We start from the raw sequence: 10,090 nt of genomic DNA, 5'->3' as shown, positions 1-10,090 counted from the left end.
GTAAATACAAAATCCAAATACAACAAAATGGGATTCAACTTTACAACTTGTGTGTCATATATGGAAGGCTCAACACAAAATAATATACAAAGATACAAATGTAATATACAAAAAACATTCAAGTTAAAATAAATCCAAGCCATTTAAAATTAAACTCGCATGCATGGGCGACGTAAATGCGTCTTATTTAAGCGACGCGAGCAAGGGTGACGTTATTGGACGACACCGTGACGCTATCATCCGTGGACAGGGAGTCGTACAGGAATCGGTTGGATAAAGGCGATCGCGCTTTAACGGAGCAGCATCGGAGTCGCGTGCCGCATCCCTTGCTTTCTCAGATCGGTCACATATTATTCTATGGGGGATCTGAGTTTTTGCAGAAGATAACGAAGAAATTTCAGCTCTCCCTGATGCAGGGCTCCGAAGGGTGCGAATGACGCTCAGACTTTATTTCGGCGGATGAAAATGTTTGGTTTGTGCTTGTAAAACTTCAGCTCGTTTTCAGAGGATCGTTTCATCTTGCGTTCGGGCAAGCCGGAGAGGAGAAGAGGGGAGACCGGTTTATCCTAACCGAATTCTGGATTGGATATCTGAGGAAACTAACCGTTCGTTTGCACATAGGAGCTTTCCCCCTTCGCCTTTCCACCAGTTTCCAGGGTAAATACTTGCGTTTGTCTCTTGGTTAAACTCAGTGTTTTGCAGGCAGGCAAACTTGACCATGCAAGGCTGATATTTAAAGTAAAGGGCCATGTGATCAGCTTCACTACACTACCTCGTGGAGGTATTGGGCATATAGAACGGAATGCATGGCCTTTTCAGGTTTATATAGTATTTTAATTCCCATTTTCAATGCAATGGTGTGTGACGTTAGTGTAGCAGGTTGCCTGGCATTTAAAATTACACCGCGAAATAACACCGAGAAATGACTCGCGTGAAACTGTTGTAATGTTAAGTTACTTAATTATTTTAACCTTAACCCATTTCCGAAATGGGACACTTTAAAACAGTTTTTGCTAGACTTTTGTAGCTGCAGCAAACAAACCTAATAACGTTACAGAATGTGTAATACAGCCACAGTATTTATTTATTTTCCATGTCTGATTGATTTCATTAGTTTGTGTACGGACTTGACCTAAATTTAATGTATTTGCACTACGTAAAAATAAAACATTGTTTGGAAATACAACTTCACAGCAGACGAAAAGGCTTAATTCCGTTGCCTTATAACAGCTATGCATTCCACGACTTTACAACATCATTTATACGGTGTCTATCTACAATTTATGGTCCGTTTACGTTTTAGACAACTAATAATCATCAATGCATCCTTAATATTATTATTCCGTTTGTTATAGATTGTTCTTCTGTTATTTAGCCGGTTAGCAAGAGGATGTTTAGCTTAGGCTAACACTATTAGCACACCCGCAACTGGACAATCGAAACACAGTGTCTTACGAATACGTTTATACGTTTGTCCACTACACTGCCATTTATATGAAAAAGTGTTCTATTTTGTGACCGTGTCATCAAGGGCACTTGAAACATCTGATAGCGGTTAGCCTAGCATATTAGCATAGCCGGCTAACAATCGACGTTCAGCCTTTTGCCACCGTTGCCTCCCATAAGGGGTTTAAATCCACGTGAAGTACCCGCCAATATCCGTAAACAGTTTCTCCTTTGTAATAGTCATTTTAAAGAAATGTTAGCCGGTGTGGGACGTTGTGAGTATGAAATTCGTAATTTGTATAGATTTATGTGCAGCGCGTGCACGGCGCGAGATAAGCACATGTTAGCACCGACTTGAAGTCGATACAAGTTTGTTATTTGTGATACAGGTGCGTTTTTTTCTCTGAAACTATTGATTGAGTTAATTAATCACATTTCAGCTTCGTAACAGTACTGAGAACTTCTTAATGATCTGTAAAACCTCAGGATGCTAAATGCATGAAAACAACTTCTACTATGAACACATGGGTATAACTTCTTGAGCACCGAAAGATAACAACTTAAGTTTCATAAGCATTGAGCAACCCTATAGTATTTTCATTTAAAAATATGCAAGAATAGCTCTTCTCGTTAATTTCGGGGTTTTGCGCTTGAAAATTTCAGCATCATCTGTAATATTATGTAACTCGTTTCACAGGGTTTGTATTGCCATCGATTGCTCCATGTGTTTATGTAATATCTGTTGTCAAATAAAGTTACTTGGAAGAAGGAGGGGGAGAAGTTTCTCTAGAGAACAGGCAGAGGTCAGTTTGCGAGTAAAAAAAAAAGTCTAGTCTTTAGTTTTCAGTAGTTATTTCACCTGTCATGAAGTTAAACATCAGGTGAAATGTCCACAGTCTCTACTGATGAGTAAAAAAAAGGGATTTTAAAGTTTGTCTGAATTTTGTGGGTTACTGTCTGACTGTGTTAAATTGGAGTGGAAGGAGGAAAAAGAGAGCAGGAAACATGAAGGAAAGTGTGTGAGGTCTTTCATCCTCTCACACCCTTTTCACCACATCCATTTCCACCTCCAAGAGCCCAGAGTTACCTATAGCAATCTGGCATCCCTCTCGCATGGGTGCTTTCCCAGCTAATATTTTGTTCTCTTTCACACTGTGGCCTTCATACTATGAAAGCGTATGAGTTTCTAGTCCTTCACATCTCCCATATGGATCTTTGAGATTTGCTGAATGGCCTTAATGTTTTGACAAAACACAAAGAGCGCATACACAAGGCATGACTGGGCTGGGAGATGAGAGAAAGGAAGCGGGTCATCTAATGAGTGGCTCTTTGAAGAGAATATTTTTTTCAGGTCAGCCACTTGTTAGTGGCACTCGGCTAAAATACAAGCAGGTCTGCTGTGTGGTTTTGATTAAAGATAGTCTTGGTTAAAAGGGTTGCAGCAGTCGGCAGCCTTTCACTTCAAACTCCCTTTGTGTTCTCTGGGCTTCTTTGGACTCCTCCGGGTGTTCACTAGCAGCAAGTTTTCTCAAGTTTCAATCGTTTTCTTCTCCTGTGGTGGAATATGACAAATTTTCTTGCTCAACTGAAAGATCTGCTTGGAGTTCTATGAATTTTGGAATCAGTAAATAATGCAAAGGACCAAGTGTTCTGATGAATGAGCTATTTAGTTTACATGGCATGGATTTCAGCTGAAGGCAGATGCTTGCTACAAGAATAAAACTTATAAGGTCCAAAATAGAAAAGGGCTTTAGTTGCTTATTTTCTTTGAATTGGAGCAGAAGTTAATTTTTTTTTCATCATAGCTACAATTATTAGTGCACTACTTTGTTAGGTCCGATTTGAGGCCTATTTTCACAATAACAGTAAGCAGATATAGTCTGCTATACTGATATCCACACCAAAGGAACTTTTCTTTCTTTTTTTAGTAAGTGACCTGCTGTTGTCTTATTTTGCATAAAATTCTGCAATATTTTACCTGTATATATTATTATTAGGTGTGTCAAAATTAATCGTTTCTTTGGTGCACCGCAATGCAGACGCGGACAATTCAGTATCGGTTCTGTAATAATCATAACCGGTTATTACTGACGTCATGTACCTCATATGCGCTCTGTTGCGAGGGAGGCGAGCGCAAGTATTTACAATGCTCTAACTACTTAACTCATAAACTGTGCACAATTTCACGGTGTGTGTTTGCTGGATCAGTCTTTCACTGAAATATACAGCAAAAGCCCCTATTTCACTGCGATTGAGATAATGAAAGTACTCCATTTCTCTCTCTCACACGCACACACACACACACACACACACACACACTGTGGCCCATTTGAACTGCTGGCATGGCTTTTCTTCTCCTCGGCTGTTTTACAGCGTTACTTCTAGATACAGAATCATGAGCGCGTGCCTGCAGAGTTTTCTCCACCACGTCTATCATGAATCAGCTGTGATCGCTGCTGCCGCCTATCAGTGTCACTCATCTGAAGAGCGCAGCACGCAAGAGCCAATTGCAACCATTTTTGTTGAGGGTGTGACCAATCAAAGGGGTGTAAGAGAACTAGACAAGGATCAGAAAGCGAGCTGGATATTTATATTTGTTTGTGTTATTTGCTAAATGCTCGTTGTTCTAAGGTACAGTTTATATATCTGACTGTTTGTATTAAATGACAAAATTGTATTACAAATAGTATATAAATATTAATATATTTTAATACAAGAACTGCTGCTGTGAAGAAAATATAAAACTGTGTATGGAAAGCACCGTTAATGCACCGTGATTTCGAATTGAACCGAATTGATGGCATGATAATCATACTTGAACCGAACCGTGAGACTAGTGTAGGTTCACACCTAATTATTATTGACCTTATTCTAAAATGCGGAAGTGCGCCTGTTTTCGCGATTGTCTTAGAACTTCCGATTCAGTCGCCTATGGGAGAAATGACTAGGAATAATAAACGGCAGGAAATGGCCAAACTACTTGCTCAACAAACAAATGTTTGCATGACTACACAGACCAAGTAGCATAATATAATAAGAAAATATTAAATTGCAACATCAAGCAGCGTAACGAGCAGTTGTTAACGTCAAAAAATGAATGAAAGTGAATGTGACCGGAAGTCGCGAGACAAAAAGATTCAAATGGCAGCGCCCACTCGACAGCTGAGAATAAGGTGAATACAATGTATAATAATTTACAATATTGTTGTAAGTGTTGTAGTGATGTGGGCTTCCGTGATTTTCTTATAGTAGTTGTAATGTAAAATGACTACATTTTCAAGTACACTGGTACTGATTTCTTTACTATATTACACAGTTCTGTTAACATAATATTAAAGAACCAGTAATTTTTTACAGTTTCTTTTTTTTAACTTTACTTAATAAAAACTGAGGTTTATTGAACACTTTAATAAATTTGATTCAAGATTTATTTCTTTTTTTTTCTGATGGATAAAATGCAAAATACCTCAGCTAATGCTTCTAACTGTAAGACACCATATTACTTGCACATTATAACATTATTAAAAGATACAATTATCAACTTAGCTCAACATATTAATTCGGTTATTGTTTAATATTTTGTTAAATCACACAAATATAAGTTGCACAAGGTAATTACAATAAAAACATGGATATTTTTGTCAGTAAAATTATTATAAAAGAAAAAAGATGAAACTAATATAATTTGCATTGCTTGTTGACTATTAACCTTAAATGTATTCATGATTCCAATGAAAATCAATTAAAAAAATTACATTTTAATTTAGTCAGCAATAAAGTCCATAACGGTTTTGCTATTATAAAATTTTACTTTAATGTGAAAATGTGTGCACAGTTCTGCTTGATGTATTGGACCTTTGCAACACTGGTTTGGTCTTCTCATGAAAAAAATATTTACCCTAAAAACATTCATGCTTCAGCATCAATGTTTGACTGAGGGCATGTCTGAGATTGGGGCTGATGCAATCGTCATAGCAGCGTCAGCTAATAAAACAAGTCCGCAATCAGTAACTGAGTTCCAGAAGTTGCATGTAGCGATCTGATTGGCCAACGCTTTCATTGGTGATTTGAAAAGTTAAAAAAATTCCCAACTTATGCAGCGAGCAACGCCAGTGAAGCAGCACCGAAGAAGACAACATAGTTTCCTGAATGTTTTTATTGTTAAAATTGATTGATTGCTGAAATTAGACAGATTGATTGATTATTAGTCCTAATCAGTGTTGTGTCCTAATCAGTCCTAATTAGGGTTGTAACAATATACCGGTATGACGGTTTACCACGATTTGAACGTGCACGATTATCATACCATGAACAATTACATATCAACGGTTTTAACCCTTAAAGACCGAGACAGCCGCCCGCGGCTAAAAATAAGTATTGCTCTTAAATGTTTAATAACTTTTGATCCGCTGATCCGATTCATACAATTCAAAGATTGGCATAAAGAAGAGAATCTCAGCTTTCCAGTGATGTATCACATAACATTCGCGGACTTTCAGAGGCTCCGGAATCAGTGCGGTTACGTCATCAACATTTGACAACGCTGATTTGACAAAGAAACGCTCGTCACTGTGTCTCCGGACAAATCAGACATGATACATTGATGCATTGTCCCTCCTCCATGCCCAGATTGGTTCAAACTCGCTATAACACAACCAATAAGCATAGGTTTCGCTTTTGTTTGTGGACCAAGCTTTTTGAACAACACGGAATGAGAGATAGGCATACATTTATGCGCGGCTAAATAAAACGCAAAAAAAAAGTTTTTCATGAAATAATTCTCATACTAAGTACTTTTGCATGCACAGCAGCACAGAAACATGACAAAACAGTGACACAGCAAAGACGAACTGCTGCTCTTGCTGTTTTCAAAAGACGCAAATGAAGGTGCAGCTGTTTGTCTGCATTGCAGACAACCATATCCAAATCCATATCGATAGACAACCATATCCATGCTGGCACATAAAACCTAAGGATGTTCCATATTGAATCTAGTTTCGTTATGTAACTATTTATAGTATAGTAAATATTTATATCTATTTTTTACTGAGGATTTGCACCATGTTTATTTGGACTTTGACACATTATTTATTATTTTCATATTTTTATTTGTTCATTGTAAGTGGTGTTGTTTATAGTAACTAAAAATATATTATTTGGAAAAAGTCAAATTTGCTTCACTGTTCTATTATTTTGTAACATTTGTAACATACCGTATACCGTGAAACCGTCAAACCGTGGTATTGTTTTAGACGATTATCATACCGTGAAAAATTCATACCGTTACAACCCTAGTCCTAATCAGAGGTTTTCTTTTTGTTTTTGTTTTTTTGTAAGGGTTTTTTCACCTTTTATTATGACAGGACAGTAGATAATTCAGACAGGAGAAGGATCGGCAAAGGACCTTGAGCCAGGAATCGAACTCGGGTCGCCGTGATCACGTTGGTGCTATATGTCAGTAGTTACTTATTCAAAAAGTAACTCAATTACTTTATCGATTATTTGCATCAAAGTAATGCATTTCTTTTAAATAATTTGAGTTACTTTTCCAAAAAACATTTTTAATGTTCCCAATAATACCCTTATAACGTCGCTTCACTGCTGCATGGAAAATAGTGGGACTCAGCACAAAAAAACTGCTATTATAGGAAACCATAAATTTTAGTAGTTAATAATAGTAATGTTAATAGTCTTTTGGTCGCGCATGCACAACTGGCTTACCTTGTATGTATTCGGTCTCTCTCGTGTGCACCTGGTTTCTCTGCTTTTGCTTTGCTTTTGTCTAGTCTGGAGCCTCGTACACGAAATGTCTTCTTTACAGTGGTTGGTTGGCATACATCAATCTCACAATGCATTGCTGCTGTAAACGAGAAGATGTAGGCTAGACTTCAGCCAAGATTAATTAATTTACCAAATAATGGACAAACGCATCATATTGTAACTGTAACAGACTAAATATATTTAAAAAGTAATGTGTTACAGTATTAGTTAGTCAAAAGTAATGCTGTTACAGTAACTCATTACTAGTAGAGCGTTATTGTCCAGTACTGGTCATAATTGAGTTTTACCATTATGAAGCAAGTATTAATTTGCACGTCGTAACTTTCACCTCTTCATATTAGGCACTTCTCAGATTTATTTGATTTTTCATTTGATTTTCACTTGTAAGCATCCATAACTTTAGTGCTTACTGATGGGACATTTACTCTTGGTAAGCCTTGTTTCAGTACATGTACATACACCTTATTACTTAACACACAACTGGAAAAAAAATATTCACAGTACTCGTATAGATTAGTTTAACTCAAATGGTTTGTAGCAATCTGTTTCCTTAAACAAAATACAATTTAAAATTATTACAAACCAGAAAGCAGCCATTTCCATATGTTTTGAACCATGGATGTTGTACTGAACAATTCAATATTATATTGAATCTTGCGATATCTCTATATATTATAGGGGTGTAGCGTAACACAAAATTCACACATATATATATATATATATATATATATATATATATATATATATATATATATATATATATATATATATATATATATATATATATATATATATAAAATGTGTGTATATATATGACACAAAAGTTTAAGGTTGGGATTGACATGTTGGGTCAAGCAACAAAATTTTGGGGTGAGCAATCCCTTTAGGGTTTACATCACACTACCTTGTGAATTCTTGATATGGTTGTGTGTGTTCAGTTGGTATGCAGAGGGAATATAAAAGGCCACGGTCACATGACTGTCATCTCTTCTGCTTTAACGGAGGTGTGAGTTGCCATGGAGTGTGGCTGCTGTGCTGTTTCATGTGCTCTCACAGCAATCAGACATAAGTACAGAGGGGGGTGCATCTTTCAGGAGGGAATATAATACAGAAATCTCTGTGTTTGGTTGCTCTCCCAGTCAAATATCTTGCTGGGTTTGATTAAAATAAATCCTCAAACATTCATGCCCAAGGTTAGAAGAGCTTGTTTTCCATAGCATCCTACAACATTCTGTTAATTAGTCCCTGATCAGACTTAGACATGCTTGATGCCCAAGAGTGTGTGTATATATTAGAAACTTCCCTTTAGTGTGGAAAATAACAGACATTTAGTTGAGAAGTGGGTTTAATATTTATAATATTTGGCTCATACAAAAACAGTTTTTAGACATCATCTTTAGTAGATGCTAAGGCTGGGCGATTTGGCCTAAAATCGAAATCTTTATTAATTGAACATTTTACCTCAATTATGATTAATGAATTGGGATTTTTATATTTTTATTTCTCATTTTATAGCTCACTGACAAGTTTTGTACAGTAAATATGCTAACATATCACATGTGATTTTAATTTTTTTATTTTTTTAAATTAAGGGTGCATTACTTGAATTAAAAAATAATTGAACGAAACGCAGTACTTTTTATGAACAACTAAAATTAAAAAACACATTGCCTAAAATGAACACTTACTTTTTTCCTATCGAAAAGGGAAAATAAAAAAACTTTTAATTTTTAAAAACATTATATTAAAAGTCAAAAATAAGCAGGCTCTCTTCTAAATAAAATAACTCCTGTATATCCTACAAGTAATATTCTAGACCGTGCTGTTCTTACATCTTTGTAAGCAAATATTTTAATGTAAATAATAATTAATGTAATGGAAAATATGGTATCAAGGCATCTCGGGCGCAGCTTCCAGTCACCGTCAATTTAGTGGAAAGTAAAGGCTCGTACACATTGGGACGCTTTTCATTTGCGTTTATCATCAGCGTTTTTCAAGACGTTTTTCCAGGTTCAAACCAAAGCGATGTTCACTGGCGTCAAGCAAAAGAGTATACGAAATCACTCATTGACGTTAAATGGCACTACACAACTAAGCTTCTGACACCCGCTTGTAACATAGAAAAAAAAACAGAAAGTTGACATGCTTGTTGTTGTGGATGGTTTAATTAGCAGCTCTAGCGGTTTGATTATTGTTCACAAAAGCAAAGAGCAGCTCCATGTTCATGCCTCTGGGCATCTTCTTCAGTGTGCACTCGCATAGATGGTTTTGCACTTGAGCGCCTCCAAGTGGTTTACTGTAACTTCAGTAGCTCCGTGCATGTGAACAAAAGTGCCAACCTGATTGGTGGAGAAGGTTTTGACGTGTCACTTCAAAACAAAAAAAACGAGCATGAGGCTTTTTTTTTTTTTTAAATGACGCTTTTACACCTGCTGTTTTGTGCAGTGGTGTGCACGATCACATTGACGCTTTTTATTTAGTCACGAGGTCTTAAACGTCGACGGAAAAAGCGAGCAAAAAACGTCTCAGTGTGCACGGTCCTGAAGGTTCATTAATGGGTCCATCTTACTACTTAACCAGAGATCAGTTGTGGCTGCAAAGTGTGGCTAACAGAGAAAGCACATTATGTGACCACACACACAAACTGCGCATTGGAGCTCCAGCAGTTAGCTGGTGCTTTGAGCACAAAACCCCAGAAAGCAGTGCACATCAGACAGTTTATCAAGGATATACTGCTGATCGCATCTTATTAAAGTTGTTAAATGTGATGTTTTATCAATCTTTTCTCTATCTAACGACTTAAGTCTTTTGAATCTATCAGGTTACGGGTTACAGTGTCAGTATACTGTTTTCAAAGTTTTTT

The 10,090-nt window shown here is 36.7% G+C and overlaps 1 protein-coding gene across 2 annotated transcripts in view; it reads left to right on the top strand.

The window, feature by feature from the left end:
• Window positions 1–214: 214 nt before the first annotated feature.
• fbxw7 (F-box and WD repeat domain containing 7) overlaps window positions 215–10,090 on the top strand; it is a 286,374-nt gene continuing 276,498 nt past the window's right edge. For both annotated transcript variants that reach the window (XM_073951515.1, XM_073951513.1), the window contains exon 1: window positions 215–657. The gene's annotated coding sequence lies outside the window, so the exon portion shown is untranslated. The remainder of the gene's footprint in view (window positions 658–10,090) is intronic.

This window comes from Danio rerio, chromosome 1, assembly GCF_049306965.1.
Source record: "Danio rerio strain Tuebingen ecotype United States chromosome 1, GRCz12tu, whole genome shotgun sequence".
NCBI classification, from domain to species: Eukaryota; Metazoa; Chordata; class Actinopteri; order Cypriniformes; family Danionidae; genus Danio; species Danio rerio.
This window is presented reverse-complemented; position numbering and strand designations above follow the sequence as displayed.